This window comes from Leuciscus leuciscus (genome assembly GCF_965113295.1).
Source record: "Leuciscus leuciscus genome assembly, chromosome: 3".
NCBI lineage: Eukaryota > Metazoa > Chordata > Actinopteri > Cypriniformes > Leuciscidae > Leuciscus > Leuciscus leuciscus.
Genome location: NC_138727.1, coordinates 28,978,321 through 29,006,107, shown reverse-complemented (window position 1 = coordinate 29,006,107; position 27,787 = coordinate 28,978,321). Strand labels below are relative to the sequence as shown.

Below are 27,787 nucleotides of genomic sequence, written 5' to 3'. Positions count from 1 at the left end.
GTTACTAACGTAACCTCGGTTCTCTCTAGAAGAGGGAACGAGTATTGTGTAACCCGCCGTGCTCGCGCCACAAGCTCATTTCGCTTCAGTCGACGAAAACCAGGGTATCAGCCTCCGAGCCTTCCTTTTATACGCTAAGCCACTCCCATTCTGGCGGACTGTGACGCGTGAGGGTGCGCGCGCCCTCATTGGGCGTGACGTCACGCCAGGCTCACTGGTAGGCTGCTGCAGTTGCCGCGGAGCAGCCAATGAGCGCGCTAGATAGCCTGCTCTAGGTCTGCTAGCTGCTACACTGCGTTGACAATGAATAAAAATTAAGGATCATTTTTTGGCTTCATATCTCGAGAAAAGATGACTTTACCCGTAGCGTAAGCTAACTTACGCAATACTCGTTCCCTCTTCTAGAGAGAACCGAGGTTACGTTTTGTTTGACAACAATTTGAATGTCAACAAGAAGTTTCGACTCCCGGGGCCTATACCATGAAGCCGGTTTAGGTGGCTAGCCAGCTATGTTTCAGTTTAGTTTCCGCCAACCCTGGGTTTTAGGTACTATGAAAGTAGCTTGGCTTGAATCGGTGTTCGTCGCCATGGTATCTTACGCCGCACGGCTAACCTGCTCCGGGGCAGGTTATGTTCTGGATTCAAGATCTCAGACTGAAGTTTGACCAATCAGCTGAGAGCAAAGAAACATATAGGTGACGTAACTTATTCCCAGTGTCTGTTGCAATGACTTCACCTTTTCTTCCAAATCCTGTGACATCTCCGCGCAAATTGTTAGACGAGCACTTCGTAAAGAAAGAGTTTTTAGCATGACAAAATCCCCTTGCCTTTCCTGATAGTTATTTGTATGAAAGATACAGATTTTTCCCGGAAGCAATGTCTTATCTTTGCGAACTTCTTGAGCAAATATTGCGTTGCGTTTTTTTTGCAAGTGGTACATTCTTGCACTGTGGGTGACGCACAGAAGCTATAGGGGAAAACATGGTTTGTCAAACCATTCGCAAGGTCGCTCTGCAGGAGTACATGAATAGTTTCATTAATAGTGTTCCCCGGACATTTATCGACCATGTCCATAAAAGAGGGCTTTTATAAAATTTCCGCTAAGATATATTGATAGGGTGACATCACATGAACCTTTTTTTTTTTTTTTTAAAGCAAATTTCACAAATGTACTATACAATACATGTTAAGAATTATTTTAAATCTTTTTTATTATTATTCTGTTAATCTTATGATAGGATTCCCTAGAGTCATTGCAACATGTATGCAGTCTATTGCTCCAATTTCCACTGCTATAGGGGAACATGAGGCAGAAGTCCTATCACAGCCTTAATGTTCAGGTAGAGATGATGTGAATATGTGAGATGATTATTTTCTGTGAGATGAATATTTAAATTAATAGTAACATTAACAGATATAACTATGATCTACTAAACATTTCATCTGCAGACGACTTGTGGTGGTCATGAACGTATGATCAAGTTTGGATGCCAAATGGCCTGGCTCCAGTGCTTGACTCACGAATTTTCCGTGAGTCTTTGTTGTGTCAGCGCTTTGAGGAAAGCAAGTTAAATTTGGTACAGTACAAAACACTTAATTTGAACTGAGATAGAAAAACCTACACAATAACCCCCTATCATGACCCTCAGACAGGGCCACAGCACCGCTTCAATGTGGCCCTCAGTAAAACCAGAGTGAAGATAGAGATGACCTTTGGCCTCCTAAAGGCACGTTTCAACTGTGTTCGGCGCTTCAGAGTCACCAGAGCGGACCACCCAGCTGGTGCAGATGTAGATGCAATCACCATACAATATTACACTTAATAAAAGCACATTGAAACTGCAGATAGGTCTCAAACTGTTTTATTGGTTTTGTGGGATGGGAGGGAGAAAGAGAGCAAGAGAAAGTTGCATTAATAAATATTCATATTAAAGTGTTACTTGGTTAAATAAGTTCACATACTGAGATCAGTTTTATCCAGCTGTTTGATCTCCAATTTCTTCTTTTTTTATTTTTTTTATAGATATATACACTAGATATCGCCTTGGCTACGGTTTCGTTCCAATGAACTGCAGTAGCCAAGGCGACATCTAGTGTATATATCTATACCCGCCCGCGCCCTCAGATCATTTGGACGCGGCTGTGTTCAAGAGATAACAACGATATAAATACAGTTCGTTTTCTCACACAAACCGCTCATTTCGTGTCTTAGGCCATCAATGTGTACTTACGATGGGGAATTGTTTCATTTGGACGATGTGGAATTGTTTTAATTTGGACTCTGTGCTTGCTCTTTGAGGTGGTGACCATAGACCTGTATTATTTGACTGACAGACAAGAACGGTTTGACCTAAAAATATCAAAATTGAAACTACTGCGGAAAAAAAGACACCTACATCTTGGATGCCCTTGAGGTAAGCTAAAACATACCAACATTTTATTTCAAAGTGAACTATCCCTTTAAAAAAAGTAGTAATGTATTGCACACGTACCCAGTGTTACTTGCTTAGAGAAGCCAGCACCAGGGTCAGATTGTACAGCACCTGTAATCACATCCATAATCGGCCGTCCCTTATTACCTACTCAGAGCCAACTCCTCCGCCACAGTGTATTCTGGTTTTCTGAATTTAACTCTTTATTTCTGTTTGCTGCAAACAAGTGTTTGTGATAAAATGTTCACAAAAATAATAAAAGGTTGTGGTAAATACTCACCACTTTGAATTATATTTTTATATTTTGTCTTTATCTGCTGCCAAGAACATTTGGAGTTGGGGTTGCATCTAAAAATCAATGAATATTAATCTTTTTTTAGTACATGCACATTTTTATATATTATAAAAATAGGCTATAGGCTATATTACACGTGTAGACTACACATACATATATACATAATTTTACATAAATATAGAACGTATTTGTTTAACTTACACATTAACAATCAGCAATCTTTCTCCAACAGTCTTCTCTTGCTTTGGCAGCAGAGACCGTATTGTTTCGAGCTTGAAATACATATTTAAATTCATCGTAATTATGAATGATTATCTCTTGCTCCTCCGCGGAAAAATATATTGCTCTCGCTCTACTACCCGCGATTGGCTGTTCAGTGTCGACGTCACTCTTTTATGTGCACGCGCGCGTGGAGTAATCATAGCTTAAGGATCAAAGCCTGAGTTGACAGAGAAAGTTGATGAGCTGCATCAATAAAGCATGATTGCATCGGTTTGGTTTTGTCAACTCAAAACTAATCCTGTAACCCCGAGTTTGTTCAGCTACCTTCATGGTACAGGCCCCCGGGATCGCTTAGAGCACCTTTAAGTGTGCATTTTGTTTTGTTATTCCACCGGAAGCTCAGCACAGACGCAGAAGAGGTTGATGTGGTGTTCGTTACCACGACTACCGTCTGCGCGTCCCTGCAGGTGCTTCTCGTGTATCCAACTGGAAGCAAATTAAAATATCGTGCATCTCAAGCTATATTTTAATACTAAGCAACATTTTACATTAATGTATTACATTATTTTTTATTGTTTTAAATGGCACGACTCCCTCGTTTCTATGAAGGACCCAGTAGAGAACGCCCGCAAAGTTACTTTACACACAGGCACTTAACTCTGACACCCCAATTGATCGCTTTGCACATAAGTACAATTTGGTTGGAATAATAATAATGTTGAATTATATTTAATTTTCATTGTTTTTCAACTTAATTTAAATTTGTAGTTGAAATAATAATTAATGAGTATTTTAAAGTTTAGAATTAAGAAATGAGAAAATGATATGACAATACATAAATACCACACCACCTGGTCGTAACACTGGAAGCCACTAATGCTCATCAGGTCGCATAATTTTTTGGAATACGAATATAAATAATGATTCTGTCTAAATGTATCAATATTCTTCAAATTATGCACACTTCTGGATACAAAAACATACTGTCGCTGTACAGTGAACACACATAAACAGGAACAGACGTGTCTGCGTATGTATGATGTCATTCTTTTAAAAACATCAAACTTTGATTGATTGTTGATATCCTGTAAATGTCGTGGTCTTGAGTGTTAAGTATATAAAGCTAATTTAAATGTAAGATTTTAAATGACCCTCTTACCATCTGTGAATTTACCTGGATCTTCTCTGAAGTTCACAAGAAAATATTCTTAATGTGTAAAATTCAATAAAGACAAAAACGCTGGATGTGCCAATTCACATAAAATGTTTATTTGAAAAATTTTGAAAAACGCCTGTGGTGCCAAATCCCACCCAGCAAATGGATTAGATCCTATAGTGTTGTATTAGATATACTTCATACAGCATTACCTCTTAGATTATAAAAATGAAAACAGAAATGCATTAATGTTGCAATTAATAATACAATTTATAATTGATAACATAGCTTATCTGATAACTTATTTTACACAATACTAACATTTATGTTGTAAATTCTTCACTTTCAAATTTCTTGTTTTAAATTCTTCACTTTTATCATTTCTATTCCTCAAACTTTAATTTTGGCAGAATACAGGTAAACGTTTTTACTCACAAAAGTACATTTTAAAATACTCTGTTTTAATATCCATGATTTGGTGTACTGCTATGTATGTAAGCCCATAACCCCTGTGAAGTCATGATTTACACTGATTTCAGAACATTTTAACGCCCCTTAGCTGTTCTGAAATCACTATATACAATGGCTTCACAGGGCTTACTGCTTTATTGTAAGTGACTAAGCTATAACATGATTTAATTTTGATTTCAAATTTCATTTACATTTTTATGATTTAAATGATAATATCTTTGTCAATTCGTTAACCGTTGTTTTGGCAACCCTGGTCGGTAGGGACCCGGGAGGGACAGGACCTGGCACAATACCCCCAGTGAGCAAGCCAATGGCGACAGTGGCAAGGAAAAAACTCCTTAAAGGGATACTTCAGGATTTAGTATTTAGTACTTCAGGAAACCTGTAGTATTTTCGAATTACCGTGCTTTCCTCCCTCATATCCCCCTGAGACGAGAGATTTATGTATTTTTTGTCTGAAAAAAATCCTCCGATGACGCAAAAATCGTCATTTTGCGTCATCGGAGGATTTTTTGGCCAGAGGCTAAAGACTACAACCAGTAGGAGGAGCTCGTTCCGCATGTTTTCAACCCGTCCATAGAGGGTGGGATCTCACTCACAGAATGTACACAGTGACAGTCGTCTTTCTTTGGAAGCTAAGCTAGCAGGCTCTTGTTCTGTGGAGAAAGCTGACTAGTAGGAGAAAGCTGAGTAGTAGGGGTTACCATCCTCTTTTTCCCGGACATGTCCGGCCGTCGAGATCGTCCAAAATGTCCGGGATTCAGCTTTTGCTTTCTGCGGTTGCCATTCATTGTTTACATGCACACCTTTGTTTCAATCTAACTGAATTCATTCCGATTGGTGAATCTGAATGTAGTGTTTACATGAACGCTAAACAAGTGATCGGTTGATGTGCGTTTTAACATTGCTAAGAAAATTCCCGCTCCTCCGTGAGAGATACGAGACCAGTGCGTCTTTGACTGCAGCGCGACCTGCTCATCGGTAATCACGCCACCGGCCTCGCGCCGTTCTCCCGCGCCCCTCAGCTTCGTCCTGCTCTCCACAGTAAACATAATGAATGGCGACTGTCGAACGCAAAAGCCGAATCCCGGACATTTTGGGCGATCTCGAAATCCCGGGGAGACTCACTAGTATCTAATCCTTGTTGTTTAACTGCTGAGCTCTCTTACCTGGAGGCGTGGCTTGGGAGTGGTTTCCTAGGGCAGCGAAGCAAGTGCATTCTGGGAGTTGTTGTCTTTCATCCACATAAGCCAAAAATAAATTTTCTGGCTTTTCTCAGTCTAGAAAGCTCCAAATTCAAAAATAATTTACAACATTTCTTCTACATAAATGACCCATTTTAAATACACATTCATCTTTCCAGAGGTGAAGTATCCCTTTAAGGGAGATTAAAAAAAAAACCTTGAGAGGAACCAGACTCAGCAGGGGGAGCCCATCCTCCTATGGCATGGCGTACTGTCATGATCCTGTTTCTCTTATCTTTATCTGTCTCCATCTGCTGGCCTTTTTCGGTCATTACTTCCCCGCTCTTTCTCTTTGATGCATTATCTCCCTTTCATCTATCTCAGCTGTTTCTCATTCTCTCATCACACACCTGTTTCCCATCTCCTGTCGTTTGTCTCTCTATTTCTAGTTCTCTCTTTCTCTTCTGCTCTGTCGGATTATTTCCTACCGTCACGTATGTACTGACCATTGAGTTTACTCAGCTAAGGAGTATTGTTTCTAGTCCTGTCTTCGTCCAGTCCTGTCTTGTCCGGTCTGTTCGTTACCTGCTTTATTACCTGATCTGTGCTGTGCCCAGCTGCCTGCCGTGGAGAGTCGCAGAGTGTCCGACGCCTCACCAGTTTCCCTGGTCTCGCTGTGCACCAGTTATCCGGACCTGCCTGTTGAACTACTCATAGTCACTCTCTGTGATCTCCTTATTTACGAACTGCCTTTGTTAACCGGCCATTGTTGGCTTTGACTTATTTCTATTAAAGAGAACTGTTTACCTGCCATTTCGCCTTTTGGATTCTCTCTGCATACCGTGACAGAATAATCCGACCACATGGATCCAGCTAATGAGCATCCTATCCAGGCCGCTGTGGAGATTCAGGGGGCCATGCTGGGTAAGCACGAGGAGGAACTCTCCGCTGCTCGCCTTGCCGTTGATACGTTGGCGTCCCAGATTAACGATCTCTCCAGACAGTTCCATCTTCTCCGCACGGACTCGTCCTCCAGCACTGCAGACGCTCCAGAGCCGCGTGTGAATAATCCCCCTTGTTATGCGGGTGAGCAAACAGAATGTATGGCATTTCTGACTCAATGTGAAGTTGTCTTCTCGCTTCAGCCCCTCACCTTTGCCAGAGAACGCTCTCGTATCGCCTACATCATCTCTCTTCTCAAAGGACGAGCTCGAGAGTGGGGTACGGCCGTGTGGAACGCTAATTCAGACTGCCTTGATCACTATACCCTTTTTAAAGAAGAGATGTTAAGGGTTTTCGACCGTTCTGTCCATGGTCCTGAAGCATCCCGTTTGTTGTCCACTCTCCGTCAGGGAAGAGGGACGGTTGCGGATTTTTCTGTGGAATTCCGCACTCTCTCCACCTCCTGTGGGTGGAATGAGCCTGCGCTTGTGGCGCGTTTCATCGAGGGACTCAACGCCGAGATCAAGGATGAAGTCCTGGCTCGTGAAGTCCCATCTCGTCTCGATCCTCTAATTGATCTGGCTCTGCGAGTGGAGAAACGCTTCGAACTTCGACGACGCGCTCGCAACATGCAACCTTCATCCTTTACTCCACCGCTGGCCACCTCCTCTGCCGCTCCTCTCACTGATCCGGAGCCCATGCAGCTGGGCGGGATTCGAATTTCAGCTGCCGAACGCCAGCGCCGCATCATGAATCGTCTCTGCCTATATTGCGGTTCTGACACTCACTTCGTTAACACCTGTCAGGTAAAAGCCAAAGCTCACCAGTAGAGAGAGGGTTACTGGTGAGCGCTTCCTCTCTACACCCTCCGCCGCCTTCACGGACTACTTTTTCTGTTCACCTCCGCTGGCCCTGCTCTTCCGCCTCTTGTCATGCCCTGATTGACTCTGGTTCCGAAGGTAATTTTTTGGACGAGACCTGGGCTCTCTCACATGGAATTCCTCTTGTCGATCTCAAGGATCCCACCACTGTCTTTGCTCTGGATAGACGGATCCTTGCCAGGGTTTCCCGTGCCACAGTTCCATTAACTCTCACCGTTTCCGGTAACCACCGTGAGACTATTTCTTTTTTAATTTTTCATTCCCCTAATACCCCTGTAGTTTTGGGCCATCCGTGGCTTGTAGAGCATAACCCTCAGATTAACTGGCCTAAGGGTACTATCCTCTCATGGAATCTTTCTTGTCATGTTAAGTGTTTGATGTCTGCTGTTTCTCCTGTGTCTTCTGTTTCTGTTTTCCAGGAGGAACCAGGTGATTTGTCAGGGGTTCCCGAGGAGTACTTCGATTTGCGAGCGGTCTTCAGTCGTTCCCGGGCCGCTTCTCTTCCTCCGCACCGTCCCTACGATTGTGGCATTGAACTTCACCCGGGTACTACCCCCCCTCGGGGAAGACTTTACTCTCTCTCCGCTCCGGAGCGTAAGGCTTTAGAGAAGTATCTTTCCGAGTCACTCGATGCTGGTACTATAGTCTCCTCCTCCTCTCCTGCCGGTGCGGGGTTTTTTTTTTGTGAAGAAAAAGGATGGCTCTTTGCGTCCCTGCATTGATTACAGAGGTTTAAATGACATAACTGTTAAGAACCGTTACCCCTTACCACTTATGTCATCCGCTTTTGAGATCCTGCAGGGAGCCCAGTTCTTCACAAAATTAGACCTCCGCAATGCTTATCACCTTGTTCGCATTAAGGAAGGAGACGAGTGGAAGACCGCCTTTAATACTCCCCTCGGTCACTTCGAATATCGGGTTTTACCTTTCGGGCTGGTCAACGCCCCCGCCGTCTTTCAAGCCTTGGTCAACGACGTTCTCAGGGACATGCTTAATGTCTTTGTTTTCGTTTATCTCGATGATATCTTAATTTTTTCCCCCTCTCTCCAAGTTCATGTGCAACACGTTCGTCAGGTCCTTCAACGCCTTCTGGAGAACAAATTGTTCGTCAAAGCCGAGAAATGTTCGTTTCATGTCCAGTCGGTCTCTTTTCTCGGCTCCGTTATTTCTGCCCAGGGTATTAGTATGGACCCCGCTAAGGTCCGCGCTGTCATGGAATGGCCCACGCCCGACTCTCGTGTCTCGCTTCAGCGTTTCTTAGGCTTCGCCAATTTTTATCGACGTTTTATTTTAAACTTTAGTCAAGTGGTCGCTCCTCTCACCGCACTTACTTCTATCAAGACCCGTTTTGTTTGGAGTGACGCTGCGCAGACTGCTTTTGATCGCCTTAAATCTCTGTTCTCTTCCGCACCCATTCTCATCTCTCCTGACGTTTCTAAACAGTTTATTGTGGAGGTCGACGCCTCAGAGGTGGGTGTGGGAGCCGTCCTCTCCCAGCGGTCCCCCACGGATGAGAGGGTCCATCCTTGCGCGTATTTTTCACACCGCCTATCTCCATCCGAGCGCAACTACGATGTGGGAAATCGCGAGCTTCTTGCTATTCGTCTTGCGTTGGGTGAGTGGCGTCACTGGCTGGAGGGGTCTTCGGTTCCGTTCATAGTCTGGACTGACCACCGTAACCTTGAATATATTCGCTCTGCTAAGAGACTTAATGCGCGTCAGGCCCGTTGGTCTCTCTTTTTTACTCGTTTCGATTTCACTATCTCCTATCGTCCTGGCTCCAAGAATCAGAAACCCGACGCTCTCTCTCGCCAGTTTGCTTCCCCCGAAGTCGAACCCACGGATGAGAGGATTATTCCTCAAGGATTAGTGGTGGGTGCGGCCGTCTGGGGAATTGAACGTGTCGTTAAACGCGCCCTGTCTCACTCTATCACGCCTCGCCATTGCCCCAAGGGGTTACTTTTTGTTCCTCCTTCTGCTCGTCGCGCTGTCCTCCAGTGGGGCCACTCCTCCAAGTTCTTCGGTCATCCGGGTGTTAGAGGTACTATTGCCTCTGTTTCACAAAGGTTCTGGTGGCCTTCTCGGGAACGAGATATTCGTCGTTTTATTGCATCCTGTTCTGTCTGCGCTCAAACTAAGATCAGCAACAGACCTCCTGCAGGTCTTCTTAGACCTCTACCTGTCCCGTCGCGTCCTTGGGCACAGATAGCGCTCGATTTTATTACAGGACTTCCTTCTTCGGGAGGAAATACTGTAATCCTTACGGTTGTCGATCGCTTTTCTAAGGCGGCTCGTTTTGTTCCGCTTCCAAAACTTCCCTCCGCGAAAGAGACTGCTCAGATTGTTGTCGATCATGTATTCAAGATACACGGTCTTCCCGAAAGTATCGTATCAGATAGAGGTCCACAATTCTCCTCCCTTTTTTGGAAGGAATTTTGTCGCCTCATCGGAGCCTCTGCCAGTCTCTCCTCCGGTTTCCACCCGCAAACCAACGGTCAGGCAGAACGCGCTAACCAGACCATAGGACGCATTTTACGCAGTCTCGCGTTTCGCAATCCCGCTTCATGGTTCGAGCAACTCCCGTGGGCTGAATATGCCCATAATTCCGCCCCCTCGTCTGCCACCGGGCTGTCGCCGTTTCAATGCTGTCTGGGTTACCAACCTCCCCTTATTTCTTCCTCTATCACCGAGTCTAATGTTCCATCAGTCAAAACCTTCATACAACGTTGCAAACGAACTTGGAGAGCGGTGAGGTCTGCCCTTTTTAAGTCTCGTTCTATCACTCGCCGAGCCGCTAACAAGCACCGTGTTAAAAGTCCTCGTTATGTCCGCGGTCAAAGAGTGTGGCTTTCCACTCTCAATCTCCCGCTCCAATTCTCTTCTCGAAAACTGGCTCCCAAATTGATTGGACCGTTCCGCGTTATCAAGGTCCTTAGTCCTGTCTCTGTTAAACTCAGATTACCATCTAATCTTCGTCGTGTCCATCCGGTATTTCACGTCTCCTGTCTCAAGCCCGTAGTTCACCCTCCACCCCGTCCTGTCTCTACCCCCATCCGTGTCGAGGGCTCCCCTGTCTACCGAGTCCGCAGGCTCCTCGATGTTCGTCCTCGTGGTCGTGGTCACCAGTTTCTCGTTGACTGGGAGGGGTACGGTCCGGAGGAGAGGAGTTGGATCCCTGCCCGGGACGTCCTGGACCGCTCGCTCATTGACGACTTTTACCGCTCCCGCCAGTCTTCCTCCTCTGGTGCGCCAGGGGGCGCACTTTGAGGGGGGGGTACTGTCATGATCCTGTTTCTCTTATCTTTATCTGTCTCCATCTGCTGGCCTTTTTCGGTCATTACTTCCCCGCTCTTTCTCTTTGATGCATTATCTCCCTTTCATCTATCTCAGCTGTTTCTCATTCTCTCATCACACACCTGTTTCCCATCTCCTGTCGTTTGTCTCTCTATTTCTAGTTCTCTCTTTCTCTTCTGCTCTGTCGGATTATTTCCTACCGTCACGTATGTACTGACCATTGTATAAATGGTATAAATGATATAAATACTAGTGTAGAACATTGCATAGAAACCGTGTCTATTCCTCGTTTAGTGAGATCAAATAATAAATCTAATGCAGGATCTAGGAAAAATCTAATTGTTATTAAAACAGAAAATGTTGCTATTAGTAAACAAAAACTATTTCTAAAGCTAGGCCTTCTAAACATTAGATCACTCACACCTAAGGCAGTTATTGTAAATGAAATAGTCACAGATAATAGCTTCGATGTACTTTGCCTTACTGAAACCTGGCTTAAACCAAATGATTATTTCGGTATTAATGAGTCTACTCCTCCTGGATACTGTTATAAGCATGAGCCCCGTCTGATTGGCCGTGGCGGAGGTGTTGCAACCATTTATAAAGATATTCTAAATGTTACTCAGAAAACGGGTTATAAGTTTATTTCATTTGAAGTACTTGTACTAAATGTTACGCTCTTAGATGTTAGAAAAACATCACTATTATCTCTAGCCTTGGCTACCGTATATAGACCGCCAGGGCCTTACGCTGATTTCCTAAAAGAGTTTGCAGATTTTCTCTCAGACCTATTAGTCAATGTCGATAAAGCATTAATTGTTGGAGATTTTAACATACACGTAGATAATCCAAATGATGCGTTAGGAGCTGCGTTTACAGATTTATTAAATTCATTTGGGGTCAAGCAAAACGTCACCGGACCAACTCATCGTCTTAATCATACACTCGATTTAATTATATCACACGGAACCGATCCAACCGATATAGATATCATTCCACAAAGTGATGAAGTCACTGATCACTACATGGTAACTTGCATATTACGTACTGCTGTAATATGTCATGCGGCGTCGCGTTATCAACCAGGCAGAACAATCCTCCCATCCACCATAGATAATTTCTCAAATTGCTTATCTAATCTGTCTCAGCTGCTGCCTGAACCCAAACAAACAGATGAACTAGAAGAACTAACTAGCACTATGAGCACCATTCTCTCTAGAACATTGGATGTGGTTGCACCTATTAAATTAAAAAAGGTCAGAGAGAAAAATAAAGCACCATGGTATAACAATACTACGCATGTTTTAAAGAGAGAAACCCGTATTTTAGAGCGTAAATGTAAACAAACTAATTTAGAGGTCTTTAGAATCGCGTGGAAAGACAGTATATCACGTTATAAAAAGGCCCTAAAAGCTGCCAGGGCTGAGCACCTCCGCAAACTAATAGAAAACAACCAAAACAATCCAAGGTTTCTATTTAACACCGTGGCTAGACTAACAAATAAACAGACGTCACCCGAACAAAATATCCCGTTACAGTTCAGTAGTAATGATTTCATGAACTTCTTCACTGAGAAAATAGAAAGCATCAGAACCACAATTATAAACGTTCAATCTTCAATCGCGCCTTACAATTCAGCTTCAATTATCACCCCGAAAGAACAATTACAGTGCTTTACAACTATAGAACAAAAAGAGTTAAATAAACTTATCACTTCATCTAAAACAACAACATGTTTATTAGATCCTATACCAACTAAACTACTGAAAGAAGTGTTATCTGTAGTGGAAGAGCCTCTCCTCAATATTATTAACTCGTCTTTATCTTTAGGTCATGTTCCAAGAACATTTAAACTGGCAGTTATAAAACCTCTCATTAAGAAACCACAATTAGATCATAATAATCTAGCAAATTATAGACCCATTTCAAATCTTCCATTTATGTCTAAAATATTAGAAAAAGTGGTGTCCGCTCAACTGGGCTCTTTCTTGCAACAAAATGATATCTATGAAAAGTTTCAGTCTGGATTCAGACCGCATCATAGCACTGAAACTGCGCTCGTTAAAATCACAAATGATTTACTTTTAGCTTCTGACCAAGGCTGTATCTCAATACTAGTTTTACTTGATCTTAGTGCTGCGTTCGATACTATAGATCACACAATACTCTTAGATCGACTACAAAATTATACTGGTGTTCAAGGACAAGCACTAAGCTGGTTCAAATCATACCTATCTGACCGCTACCATTTTGTCTATTTAAATAGAGAAAAATCGATCATAACTCCAGTAAACTATGGAGTGCCGCAGGGATCTGTATTAGGCCCTCTGTTATTTTCAATATATATGATGCCACTTGGAAATATTATAAGGAAACATGGAATTAGTTTCCATTGTTATGCTGATGACACTCAAATATATATTTCATCACGGCCGGATGAAAACGCTACATTTTCCAAATTGACAGAGTGTGTTAAAGATATAAAAGATTGGATGACGCGTAATTTTCTTTTATTAAATCCAGACAAGACAGAGGTAATACTTATCGGTTCAAAAAACCGCCCACAAAACCTCGCACAATACAACTTTAACATCATAGGATGTCCTGTTACTTTATCCTCTACAGTAAAAGACCTGGGTGTTATACTCGATTGCAACCTGTCTTTTGAAAATCATATTTCTTATGTTACAAAAACAGCCTTTTTCCACCTTAGAAACATTGCTAAGCTACGTAATATGCTATCAGTTTCTGATGCAGAAAAGTTAGTTCATGCATTCATGACCTCGAGACTGGATTACTGTAATGCTTTATTAGCTGGTTGTCCTGCATCCTCAATAAACAAGCTACAGTTAGTCCAAAATGCTGCCGCTAGAGTTCTTACGAGATCAAGAAAATATGATCATATAACACCGATTTTATCATCACTGCATTGGTTACCTATAAAGTTCCGTATTAATTACAAGGTATTGCTACTGACTTATAAAGCCCTAAACGGCTTAGCTCCAGTCTATTTAACGGATCTTCTATCGCCCTATAATCCATCGCGCTCTTTGAGATCACTAAATTCAAGGCTTTTGGTCATACCTAGGATATCCAGAACCACCAAAGGAGGGAGAGCATTTTCACATTTGGCTCCAAAACTCTGGAATAGTCTTCCTGATACTGTTCGTTGCTCAGACTCGCTCTCCCAGTTTAAAACTAGATTAAAGTCGCATCTCTTCAGCCAGGCATTCATATAATCCTACAGTTCAAACTACAATCCGGCCTCTATCCAATGCCAGAGGAGAACTGGCCCCCGACTGAGCCTGGGTTCTCCCAAGGTTTTTTTTTTCTCCATTAAGGCACCTGATGGAGTTTTAGGACACCATTAGGTCACTTGATGGAGTTTTTCGGTTCCTTGCCACTGTTGCCTTTGGCTTGCTCAGTTGGGGATATTTTGGGGATATTTAATTTAATTTTATCAATCAATAAATTCCTCTTGAAACAAACTTTGTTGTAATATTTTAATTTAATACTGTGAAGCTGCTTTGATGCAATCTGTATTGTGAAAAGCGCTATACAAATAAACTTGACTTGACTTGACTTGACCATTGAGTTTACTCAGCTAAGGAGTATTGTTTCTAGTCCTGTCTTGTCCGGTCTGTTCGTTACCTGCTTTATTACCTGATCTGTGCTGTGCCCAGCTGCCTGCCGTGGAGAGTTGCAGAGTGTCCGACGCCTCACCAGTTTCCCTGGTCTCGCTGTGCACCAGTTATCCGGACCTGCCTGTTGAACTACTCATAGTCACTCTCTGTGATCTCCTTATTTACGAACTGCCTTTGTTAACCGGCCATTGTTGGCTTTGACTTATTTCTATTAAAGAGAACTGTTTACCTGCCATTTCGCCTTTTGGATTCTCTCTGCATACCGTGACAGAGTACACATTATAATATTAATAACTTTCTTATTCAAGCTATTATATGATATATATCTAGAAATGTAAAGCAATTATTTAATATGATAATAAAACCATTTATAAATATATTAAAATTAATTAATTGTGCATCCAATGATGAGATGCAATCAGTGGTCTAATGAAGCATCTCCCGCCATCTAGCCGCTGGATCAGACACTGCATACAGGCTGGATATCCTGAAGTAGAGGAGGTAAAACAGATATGATAGTGTTAATGAATTTTTTTTCTGATTCTCCTAGACTTATGGAGCATAAAGTTTCTTGCAAGAGACAATTTTTCCTCTCTCACTTCTGAGAACTATCATACACTTTAAAATCTAAGCTTTCACATCAAATCACATGTCTCTGAACAAACCCCAGGGTTTTTCCTGCATCGAATAAAAAAAAACACTTATTTGATCAGTTATTGAGATATATTATGAGTGATGTAGATCAGTGATGCGCGGGTCAATGTATAAACAACCCGGACCCGACCGACGTTTTCAACTAACCCGCCCGCAACTCGGACCGCAAAAAAAAAGAAAGAAAATATTGTACCCGACCCGCTTCCTGACCCGCATTTTTTAAAAGTAGGCTAGTAAATGCATAGCAAGAAATACACATGACAAAGCCAGCACTTTGGTCATTATCTTTCATTATTTCGGCAACTTTGCTCTTTCTGTTTGTGTATTTGCGGAGCTTCCACTCCCCAGTCTTCACCTTTTCTCTTGCCGCCTCCATCTCTACCTGCAGACTGAGCTCGTGCGTCATCTTCGCGCCAGTTATTCAGCCAATAAAGTGTAGGCCTATGTATTTCATAGAAAATTGCATGTGAGCGGAGTGGAGCGGGAGCAAGCGGGCGGATCTTGGACAGAACGCAGAGCGGCATTTTTTAAAGGATGGAGCGTCGCCCTATTTCCCGCTCCAATTTCGCTCCGCGCACACCAAGATTCTGAAGCATGCTCAGTCAAGCCTGACTCAGTCTACTGTTGATGACTGCAAGATGGATTCTATTTTCAGTCAAAACTCGGCTCAATAATGGAGTTCAAAAAGTAGGCTACTTCAAAAAGGAAAATAAGAAGTCATACAGGTGTAAAACTAACTATTATGTGGTAGAAGAAAACGACATCGTTTCAGTCAGTAGGCCTAAAGATTAATTTTGGAATCTAAAAAGACACACCTCTCGAAAACATGCAGTGTGATATGTGAACACGCTGGGAAGAAAGCAAAAGGTTAGCAAATTGAATACGGTAACTTAAAGTGTAGCCTAAATTAAATACAGCGTAAAATGCAAACAATTGATACAAGCCCATTTAAATTTTAATCCTGCGCGCTGCGCACAAGTTCAGTTATAAGAATGTTGTCCTAATAGTTAATTTAGCCTAGGCCTACTTTTAAAACGTTTATGTAGGCCTATATTTATTTGATATTTTTGTTTATATAAATTTTATTTATATTATTAGGCCCATTTATTCGTTTTATTTTACAGCAGTTTGTGTGTACAATGGATATAAGCCCATTTAAATTTTAATCGTGCGCGTTGCACAAAAGTTAACTTATCAAAATTCTGGCCTAATAGTAAATTTTTTATGTAGGCTATATTTTTGTTTATATAATTGTTATTCATATTTATATTATTAGGCCCATTTATTCGTTTTATTTTACAGCAGTTTGTGTGTACAATGGATATAAGCCCATTTAAATTTTAATCGTGCGCGTTGCACAAAAGTTAACTTATCAAAATTCTGGCCTAATAGTAAAATTTTTATGTAGGCTATATTTTTGTTTATATAATTGTTATTCATATTATTAGGCCCATTTATTCGTTTAATTTTACAGGACTTTGTGTAGGCTATATTCCTTCTTACATAGGCCTAATTTGTCATTTGAAATAAAACATTTCTATTTGAAAAATGTTGTTGTTGCTCATTAGTTCTTTAGGAGGTAAGGCTGTGGTCTAAGCTACAGTGATATAGGCTACATGTAGATTTTTTTTCCCCTTTTTGGAGCGAGCGGGGGGCGATTTGAGTGGAGCGCGGATCAAACTGCGTTGAGCGCTGATCGAGCGATAATGAGCGGAGCGGCCTGATGTAGCTTTGAGTGGGGGAGCGGAGGGGTGGACAGTTCCGTGAGCGATGAGCGAAGATTCTCACCGCTCCACTCCGCTTATGCTCTCTATACTACTATATAAATTACAAAGGTTTAATTGGCATCTTTATTTCAAACGACCCGACCGACCGCGACCCGAATATCATTAAAAATATTTTTGGATGACTCGTAACCGCGGGTAACCGCGGGTGACCGCAGGCACCCGCTCATTTCGGATCAACCCGCGCATCACTGATGTAGATGACTGCTGCATTTCTGACCCAGGAAAATCCTAAAACCATTGTATAATAAAATGCACTGACCTTACCAGAAGTATTGACGAACTTTACCTCAGTGTACAGGGTGGGCCATTTATATGGATACACCGTGGTGGCATGGGAGTGGTTGGTGATATTGAGGTCCTGTTTGTGGTACATTAGTATATCTCATGGTCACCACCCATCTTGAGGAGTTTGCCCCCTCACATGTACTGGTGTGCCACAAACGGGACTTTGGTGTCACCAGCCATTCCCATGTTGTTGCGGTGTATCCATATAAATGGCCCACCCTGTACTTCTTCCTCTGCCTCTTTATTCTTCAGCATTGTCCTCAATGTCATAGACATTTGGTCCCGTCCTCTGAGCATGAATGAATAATGGAATCACTACATACACCAGTACTAATAAACTAAAAAAAGCAAGAAAGTAAACTCAGAAATAAAACTTAAGGAAAGAAATGAGCACCAGCTTGTCATATTCATTGCTGTAGCACACGTGATCTTCTCAGACAATCTGACTTCAATTGGCCGGTTCCTGAAAAACATTAAATTTAAAATTAGATTAAAATATAACATTTCCATTCAAATGTGGTTATGAAAAGCAGTAGTACACCGACTGAAGAAAAATCTTTTAACACTTGGCTTTAGAAGATATATTGCACACTCATATCCGGACAGGACTGCTATTGTCTCCCAATTCTTCCTGCAACTTTACAGAAGGGCACATATCAATCATAGAATAGCAGGGGACTGCATATCCCATACAGATTGTCACAAATTGTATAAATTGAACATAAATTCAAGGTACAATGTTATAATGTCAAAATCAAATCAAATCAAATACATTACAATGGTGCCTTGCTACTTCTCTCTTAACCTTGCTTGCTGTGTCTTTTATAACTTACTGCCACTGTTGCTCTGACTGTCTGTGTCCTCCCTGGAGCTGTCACACTACTCCTCCGTCCTTCCTGCTGCTGAGGTTGCTCCTTACTTGTAGCTCAGTGGCATAAATCCCCTGACATCATCACCTAACCACAATCTCCTAACCACAATCTCTAACGCCACAATCTCACCGCAACCCGACCATACGCGCCCAACCGTTTGAATAAGGCTGTCGAAGCCCCACTGGTGCATTATAAAGCAGTTTCAGCAGTGGCAAACGGTTCCGTATGGCATACTACCTACCGCAACACACAACAATAACGGTCCATCACAAAAACTCATTTACGCAAAATACAATACACGGGATTGTGATAATAATAATAATAATAATAATTCATTACATTTATATAGCGCTTTTCTCGGCACTCAAAGTGCTTTACATAGAAGGAGGGAATCTCCTCAACCACCACCAATGTGCAGCATCCACTTGGATGATGCGACGGCAGCCATATTGCGCCAGAACGCCCACCACACACCAGCTTACTGGTGGAGAGGAGACAGTGATGAAGCCAATCAGTATATGAGGATGATTAGGAGGCCATGATGGACAGAGGCCACTGGGCAAATTTGGCCAGGATGACGGGGTTACACCCCTACTCTTTCGAAAGACATCCTGGGATTTTTAATGACCACAGAGAGTCAGGACCTCGGTTTTACGTCTCATCCGAAGGACGGTGCTCTTTGACAGTATAGTGTCCCCATCACTATACTGGGGCGTTAGGACCCACACAGACCACAGGGTGAGCACCCCCTGCTGGCCTCACTAACACCTCTTCCAGCAGCAACCTGGTTTTCTCAGGAGGTCTCCCATCCAGGTACTAACCAGGCTCAGCCCTGCTTAGCTTCAGTGGGCAACCGGTCTTGGGCTACAGGGTGACATGGCTGCTATTAACTATATAACTATGCAAAACACCCGACTGAAGGCACAAATCTGGATGAGAGATGTAAATATGATCCAATAGAGTGTTCTTTTTAGTTGTTGCTGTGGTGATCAGTTGCGTGTATCCTTTAGACTGAAACAATTCCAGAACAGTTTTATTCCCTGTGCATAGGAGATCCTCATTAAAATCTCCACAGATTAGTACGGTATGTTTGTCCACGATGTCCAAATAATCCAGCAGACTCTTCAAGTTTTTCGAGAACTCTTCAAAACCATAGTGTGGTGGCCTGTAGACAGCAGCGATTGTTGCTTTGATCGGGCTATCTACTTTGATGACGACATACTCCAGATCGGTCAAATTTTTTACAAACTGCCTAGGCTGAGCTGATATGCTCTTTGCAATATATTGCGACTCCACCACCAGCTTTCTGTGCAATTTCTTGCTTTCTTCTTTTCACTGAAGTCCGTAATGTGCAATCCACGAAGTGAGGTCGTTCTGCTGAGGGCAAAGTAGGCCATTCCCGGCTCGAAAATCTTCTTCAGTGACACAACGGCATTCTCCATTGTCATGCCTTGGACTTTGTGAGCTGTGCAGGCGTAGGCTAAATTGATGGGGAATTGTCGACGAACTGCTCCTTTCCTAAGAGTTTCTTCGGATCTCTCGATGTAAACCAAGTCGTCTTCTTCACCTTGCACCCTTTTGCGGTGTTTCTTGCCTGTGTTTGGATTGTCGAGCTGAAGTCCTAACATTTGCACAGTGTCGATTCCATCTTTTGTCTTATTGACAATGTTTGCAATCTTTCCAAAACACCCGCTGACTATTTCATCTTCAACGTCCAAATTCCTAGTCACCATTATGCGTACTCCCAATGCAATTTGTATGGTGTCAGGCAAGTCTTCCTTTTTTCCGGTGATGGGCTACTTTTGTCTCTTCATCCCTCCTGTTCTGGGGTCTTTCCTGTAGTCTTCGGCATCGATGGTAATGATGTCAGTTTGAAGAGCATGGATTGTTTTGGTATTGTGTCCGTGAACTTCCTTGTTGGTGGCAAATATGTGCAGTGCATCACATAGGCAGTCTTTGGGGTCCTTCACAGCCTGGAGTAGCAAAGCTCTATCTTCTTCGGGAAGATCGTCGGTCTTCTGCTTCACCCGTAGGCGGTTTAAAAGTTGGGCAATAGCCAGGTCTTCTTTCTGATGCATGATCTCGGAGAGGGTAATCATTTGGAAATGGTCTTTCCAGAAGTCCAAAACATCCTCTTCAGGACAGAGGACAGAGATTCCGCCGAAAGGTTTCTTGCTGCCTTTGATTTGTTGACATCTCCAGTAGGCAAAAAGATCCTTCGAAATTATGGACACTTCATCGATGATAAGAATCTCCACGTCGCATAGTCTTACTCGTAGTTCATCTAGGGCATTTCCAAGTCCTTGATACGGTGGCTTCAGATTCCTTGGAAGTTCTAAGATGGAATGCAGTGTTTTACCGGATATGTTGAACGCTGCCGTTCCAGTAAACGCACTCAAGAGCACCGTAGGAACGGACAGATCTCCTTCCTCCCGTAGTCGAGGCAGCTGTCGCAGAATCTTGGTCGCTTCCGTGTATATGCACTTGATGACGTGTGATTTGCCACAACCAGCACCACCTGACATGAAGTAGGAAAACTGTTCTGGATTATGACCCCACACACGCTTCAGACACCACTGGCAGACCGTGTAGAACAGGGTTTCTCAAACTCAGTCCTGGAGGGCCACTGTCCTGCACAGTTTAGCTCCAACCCTAATCAAACACACCTAGCTGTGTTTTCCTAGTGATCCTGAAGACATTGATTAGCTTGCTCAGGTGTGTTTGATCAGGGTTGGAGCTAAACTGTGCAGGACAGTGGCCCTCCAGAACCGAGTTTGAGAAACCTTGGTGTAGAATATGGCTGCCTGCCAGGCCCGGAGTGGGTAATCGGGAGAATCGGGAGAATTCCCGGTGGGCCGCTTCACTTTTGGGCCGGTCGAGGATATATATATATTTTTTTTTTTTCACATTTCAATGTCACGTTAGTTACATTAGGCTACACACGTTCCGCATTCTGACACCGCAGCGCGCAGCCTCTGCATGGGTTGTACCATGTGAGGGAGTTCTCCCCTCCCCTCCTATAGAGTTGGTTGGGTCCATAACACGTCTTTTCCAAAACGTTTTCTCAGGTAGGCTACCGCGGCACCGCCGGCGCCTACCGATAGCTGGGCCGGCCCTACCGTGACGGTACGCGTCAGGGAGGATGGATGGATGGGAGGAAGAGGCCAGGAGGTATGGAAGCTTTGTTTCTGCCACAGAATAAAACATTTTAAAAGATAATTGCGACTTTTTATCTCACAATTGCGAGTTTACAGCTCGCAATTCTGACTTTATTTCTCAGAATTGCGAGATTTAAAGTCAAAATTGTGTGAAATAAAGTCGCAATTGCGTGTTATAAAGTCAGAATTGCGAGATATAAAGTCAGAATTGCCTGAAATAAAGTCGCAATTGCGTGTTATAAAGTCAGAATTGCGAGATAGAGTCAGAATTGTGTGATATAAAGGCGCAATTGTGTGTTATAAAGTCAGAATTGTGAGATATAAATTCAGAATTGTGTGAAATAGTCGCAATTGCTTCTTATAAAGTCAGAATTGCAAGATATAGCCTAAAGTCAGAACTGCGTGAAATAAAGTCGCAATTGCTTATAAAGTCAGCAAGATATAGAGTCAGAATTGTGATATAAAGTCGCAATTGTATGTTATAAAGTCAGAATTGCGAGATATAAAGTCAGAATTGTGTGAAATAAAGTCGCAATTGCTTCTTATAAAGTCAGAATGGCAAGATATAAAGTCAGAACTGCGTGAAATAAAGTTGCAGTTGCTTATAAAGTCAGAATTGCAAGATATAGAGTCAGAATTGTGTGATATAAAGTCGCGTTATAAAGTCAGAATTGCGAAATATGAAGTCAGAATTGTGTGATAAAGTCGCAATTGCTTCTTATAAAGTCTAAGTGAATTATTATTTAATCTTTACATTATTTGTTGAACCATGGTATTAATACAAACTACACAATAGCTGAACTGTTGCTTCATTTATCCAATTTAGAAAAAGTGCTAATTTGGAATTCCACCATGGAAAAAGTGGGCCGGTCTTGGGCCTGAAACTCCCGGGCTGAAAAGTGGCCCCACTCCGGCCCTGCTGCCTGCGTCTCGTTTAGACTTCTAAACAACTTCCTGACAAATTCGATGCTCATCTGCGGTGCCTCTATTTGTGGCACGACTCCATCTCCATGTTCAAGAATCTAAAATTCTGGGACATCATCTTGTTCATTCTCATCATCTGGAAGGATGTCTTGTCGTTCTGCAACACACTCTAAACGATCCACTTCAATTTCAGGTTTAAAAGTGGTCCATGCGTTCTCAGATGGCCCTTGCTGTTGCAGCTGATCGAACGCCTTATCCACCTCGTCGCTGTGTTTTTCGAATTTTTCCTTGTGTGCTTGGACTATGGCACAGACAGGCATCAGCAAACCAGGGTGAGTAGGTAGTTCCACCCTTGCACTCTTGTAAAACGTCTCATAAGTTGGAAATCTTGGAGGTTTTAGCTGTTCGTTGCTTCAATGTGGCATATAAAGCTTAAGTAATCTACTGTAAAACTTTTCTGGTTGTTTTTCCTCCGAAAAACGTGCATACCTAATAACTGCAGCCTTCCCAGATGTTCTCTTCTGAAAAAAAACCCATGCCGTTGAGCAGCTGGTGAACGTTCTTGCCTTTAGTTTGTTGACTGTACATGATGCGGCACTCCAAAGCAAAATCTGCTAGACACATCTTTTCAAAGTCACGCGTTTGGCCTTGCTCTGTATTTATCTATCATCCCTGACATCCACACATCCTCCGAATCGGGATTTTTATTTTGTAGGACGCTTAGGGGAAGACTCATCTTTAGCGCCTCATCATCCGTCGGTAGAAACACAACACTTCGTGAACACTTCTTCAATGGTAAACTGCATGTTCGTGCCACAGACTCCTGAGCGTTAACTTGCCTGTGTTTTCCAGCGTCCTGTCTTCTTCAGGACGCTGTGGTCGTGGACGAGTGATCGTGGTGCTAGACACCGGTAGTTTGGGGAACCCAAATCGACACAATAGATTTCCCTTCTTACAGGACTTTGAGTGGTTCCTGCTGTGAAGCTGAACCTCTGTGACGATTTGGTGAAGCTCTGGATCAGCCGAGGGATCGGGCAACTGGCAGGTTATGTTGCGGTCAATAAAGTCACAAACATCCACAAACGTCCTTTTTAAACTCGGGTGCGTCCTTTATCCAAACAAGAAGATGGATATGTGGGCTTCTTCTAGCTTGAAACTCCACTCTGTAAAAGTAGTCCTCAGCTTTACCAATGGGTTGGGCAGGTGACAAAAGCAGATGAGTCATTAGCGCATCCACCTGTTTCTCAAACATTCGCATGACAGTGTTGCTTCGGAGGATTTCACACTTTGTCGTCTAGTCATAAGTGTTCATAATTGTATGAATTAATGAGTTTATAAGTGTATGAGTTTATAAGTTTAAATTAAGTAAATTTAGTAGTTTGAAGTATAAATTAGTTTAAAGTTTAAATTAGTTGAAAGTTGAACGTTTAAATTAGTTGAAAGTTGAAAGTTTAAATTAGTTTAAAGCAACACTATGTATTTTTTCAACCTTCATAATATATTTCCAAGACCCTTGTGATGGTACATCGACTTACAATAGGTTGAATGACACGTCTGCCATAGCCTGACGGGGTTTGTATCACTTTTACTGGCACTACGTAACTTCGGGGTTCGGGTAGTAACCCGAGCACAAAAAGAACTACAAAATTCGACTGCTTTACGGCATACGTCACTTCCCCCACCACTTCCTCAAATTCGGACGTGAGAGGTCAACCAGCGTTTGTTTTCCGGCTTTCATGCATATGTTTTTGTCATGGCCAAAGCTGCAACGGACAAAAAAAAAAAAAAAAGTCAGAAGTAAGCCTATGTCTAAACGGCGTGTACAAGTTTGGTAGAGGCTACATTCTTGCAAGCAAGTTTTTTGTTTTGTATTTTTGCACACCTGGCATCCCCCTCGAAACGGTTCTCATTCGCGCTTGAATATATTCAACACTATAAAATCTGACGAAATACAATACTCTTTTTTTACAATTATCTTATATAGCCTAGCCATTTTTAATAGGATGGACAGTTGAAGGAACCCAACCTCTGTATACTTAATAAATATATTGGCTGCTTCTTGGCCTAGGCAAGGCAAGGCAAGTTTATTTATATAGCACATTTCATACACAATGGCAATTCAAAGTGCTTTACATAGAAGAAATTTAAATAATAAAAAGAAATAAGAATAATTAAAACAGTTTAGAAAAATAAAATGAAATACAGTACAGTACAGTCGGACGAACAGTGGCACAGTGCTCATTCAGTAAATGCATAGCTAAACAGATGTGTTTTGAGTCTGGATTTGAAAGTGACTACAGTAGGAGCACATCTGATCTCTTCTGGAAGCTGGTTCCAGCTGCGGCTGGCATAATAGCTAAAAGCAGACTCACCATGCATAGAGTGAACCCTTGGTATTTCTAGATGATATGATCCTAATGATCTGAGTGATATGTTGGGTTTATATTCAGTGAGCATATCTGCAATGTATTGAGGTCCTAGGCCATTGAATGACTTATATACCAGTAATAATACTTTAAAATCAATCCTAAATCTAGCTGGGAGCCAGTGTAAAGACCTGAGGACTGGTGTGATATATTCATATTTTCTGGTTCTGCTCAGAATCCTGGTGGCAGCGTTCTGTATGAGCTGCAACTGTCTTATGGTCTTTTTGGGTAGGCCAGTGAGGAGTCCATTACAATAATCCACCCTGCTGGTGATGAAAGCATGCACAAGTTTCTCTAAGTCTTGTCTGGAAACAAAGCATCTAATTCTTGCAATATTTTTTAGATGATAGTATGCTGATTTAGTTATTGCTTTGACATGACTACTGAAACTAAGGTCTGATTCTAGTGTCACACCAAGATTCTTGACTTGATTTTTAGTTGTTTGACCCCTAGAGTGAAGGTATGCGTTCACCTTGAGAACTTCATCTTTGTTTCCAAATGCAATGACTTCAGTTTTATCTTTGTTTAACTGAAGAAAGTTTTGGCACATCCAACTGTTGACTTCATCAATGCATCGGCACAGGGAGTCAATGGGGCTGTAATCGTTAGGCGATAGGGCTAAGTACAGCTGTGTGTCGTCTGCATAGCTGTGGTAAGCAATTTGGTTCTTTCTCATTATTTGGCTCATTGGGAGCATATACAGGTTGAACAGGAGTGGCGCAAGAATTGAGCCTTGAGGGACTCCGCATGTCATGGATGTCCACTCAGACTTATGGTCTCCTATACTCACATAATAACCTCTCCCATCTAAGTATGACCTGAACCATTTTAGGACTATCCCAGAAAGCCCCACCCAGTTTTCCAGCCTGTCAAGAAGTATGTTATGATCGACAGTGTCAAATGCAGCACTGAGGTTGAGTAGTATCAGCACTGATAATTCGCCTGAATCAGTATTTAAGCGAATATCGTTTATTATCTTTATGAGCGCTGTCTCTGTGCTGTGATGCGGTCGGAAACCAGATTGAAAATTGTCAAAGTATCCATTCGAGCTTAAGAATTTGTTCAGCTGATTGAATACAACTTTTTCAATGATCTTGCCTATGAAAGGAAGATTTGAAATCGGCCTATAGTTGCTTAATATGGTCTTATCCAGATTGCTCTTTTTCAGGAGGGGCTTGACAACTGCAGTTTTCAGGGAGTTTGGAAAACTCCCAGAAAGAAGTGAGGCATTTACCACTTCTAGAAGATCTGCTTCTAAACTGTTTAACACACTTTTGAAAAAAAGATGTGGGAAGTGTGTCAAGAGTGCATGTTGATGTTTTAAGGTGCTGTACGGTTTCTACCAAAATTTTGCCATCAATTTTTTTGAAATCAGACAAAGTTACTACTTTCTCAGGTGGTCTGATCTGTCTGACCCCAGCGCAACTCAAGGATGTGCTGATCACCTTTCTGATGTTATTGATTTTGTCAGAGAAGAAAGAAGCAAACTCACTGCACTTGCTGTTTGAGAGCATTTCACTGGGAATCTGGCTTGGGGGGTTTGTCAGTCTCTCTACAGTAGCAAAAAGAGTGCGTGTGTTGTTTAAATTGCAGTTTATAATATTTGAGAAGAAAGTCTGTCTAGCTTTGCCTAGTTCCATATTGAAAGCATGAAGGCTGTCTTTGTAGATGTTATAATGGACTACAAGTTTTGTCTTCCGCCACATGCGCTCTGCTTTTCTGCATTGTCTTTTCATATTTTGCACTGCTGTTAAGTTTCTCCAAGGTGCTTTTTGTCTGCCACTCTTCTTCCTGACTTTCACAGGAGCAATATCATCAATTGCACTTTTAACTTTTGAGTTAAAAGAATCAAGGAGAAAATCAACAGAGTCAGCAGATATGCTTGGTGTTAAGGATATAGCCTTCATAAATAGTACACTAGTGTTCTCATTTAAGCATCTCTTCTTGACAGACACAGATCTAGCTTCAATGGCAGGAGAGATCAATATATCAAAGAAAATACAGAAATGATCAGACAGTGCTACATCCTTAATAACAATCGATGAGATGTTTAGACCCTTACTAATAAGTAAATCTAGAGTGTGTCCGCGATTGTGTGTCGGTCCATGTACATGCTGATTCAGATCAAACGTTTTTAAAACAGTTTTGATTTCTTTTGCCATATTGGTTTCTGCATTATCTATGTGAATGTTAAAATATCCAGCAATGGCAAAACAGTCAAACTCTGAGGTAATTGTTGATAACAGTTCTGTAAAGTCCTCAGCAAAGGCTGGAGAGTATTTTGGAGGCCTGTAAATAATGATGAGTAAAATGCGTGGAGCACCTTTTAACACAATACCCAGATATTCAAAAGACGTGTAATTCCCAAATGATATTTGCTTACATTGATAGATATCTTTAAAAAGAGCAGCTAGACCCCCACCTCTTTTAACAGCTCTGCAGACACTCATAAAAGTAAAGTTAGGAGGGGATGTTTCATTTAGGACTGTTGCACTGCAGCTGTCTTCTAGCCAGGTTTCATTTAGAAGCATAAAATCCAGGTTGTTTGTGGTTATTAAGTCATTGACTAGAAGTGATTTATTTTTAAGTGAGCGGATGTTTAAAATTGCTAACTTAACAGTCTTACTTTTTTTCCCTACACCAATCTTAGTTAGACGTGCAATAGGCACCAGATTAGTTGAGTTTGCTGTACGGCTATTGAAGGCCTTAGACTTTCTATCTTGTAATAGAGCAGCAATAGCGAAAGATACAGGCACACTGGGTTCCCGCTTGTTCTGTAAACATTTGAGAAAGTTACAGTTATCAAAGCGGGGACCCGACACATATCACTGAGAGCTGGTATCAGTTGTTTTTGGTTCACCTCGAGCAGATGGAGGTGGGTGTGGGCCCTGGCGTTGTGGCAGAGGCCGAAGAGGCCGAAGAGCTCTCACAGAGGCAGGGGGAGGGTGAGCTGGGCCCGCAGGCTTTGGTGGTAGCGGTGCCCGACGTTTTTTGGTTGATATCTGGGGGCTTGCAGCAAAAGAGTGGGATAGTTTGGTTCCAGCATACACCAGTTCTTCCATTTTCTGTGAGAAGCACAGAAGTGGAGTTGCTGGCGAGAGGGAAAAAGTGTCTGGTGAAAGGGGCTGTTGTTCCGGTGTTATCGGAGGCTGTAATATGC

General features: G+C 42.3%; 1 long non-coding RNA gene across 1 annotated transcript; it reads right to left on the bottom strand.

Moving 5' to 3' along the window:
* Positions 1-2,024: 2,024 nt before the first annotated feature.
* Positions 2,025-15,267, bottom strand: LOC309495651. The gene is made up of 3 exons (XR_014204757.1): positions 14,887-15,267; positions 2,929-6,050; positions 2,025-2,780 (listed from the first exon to the last, which is right to left on the bottom strand). It is a non-coding gene; the product is annotated as an uncharacterized lncRNA (long non-coding RNA).
* Positions 15,268-27,787: the final 12,520 nt, after the last annotated feature.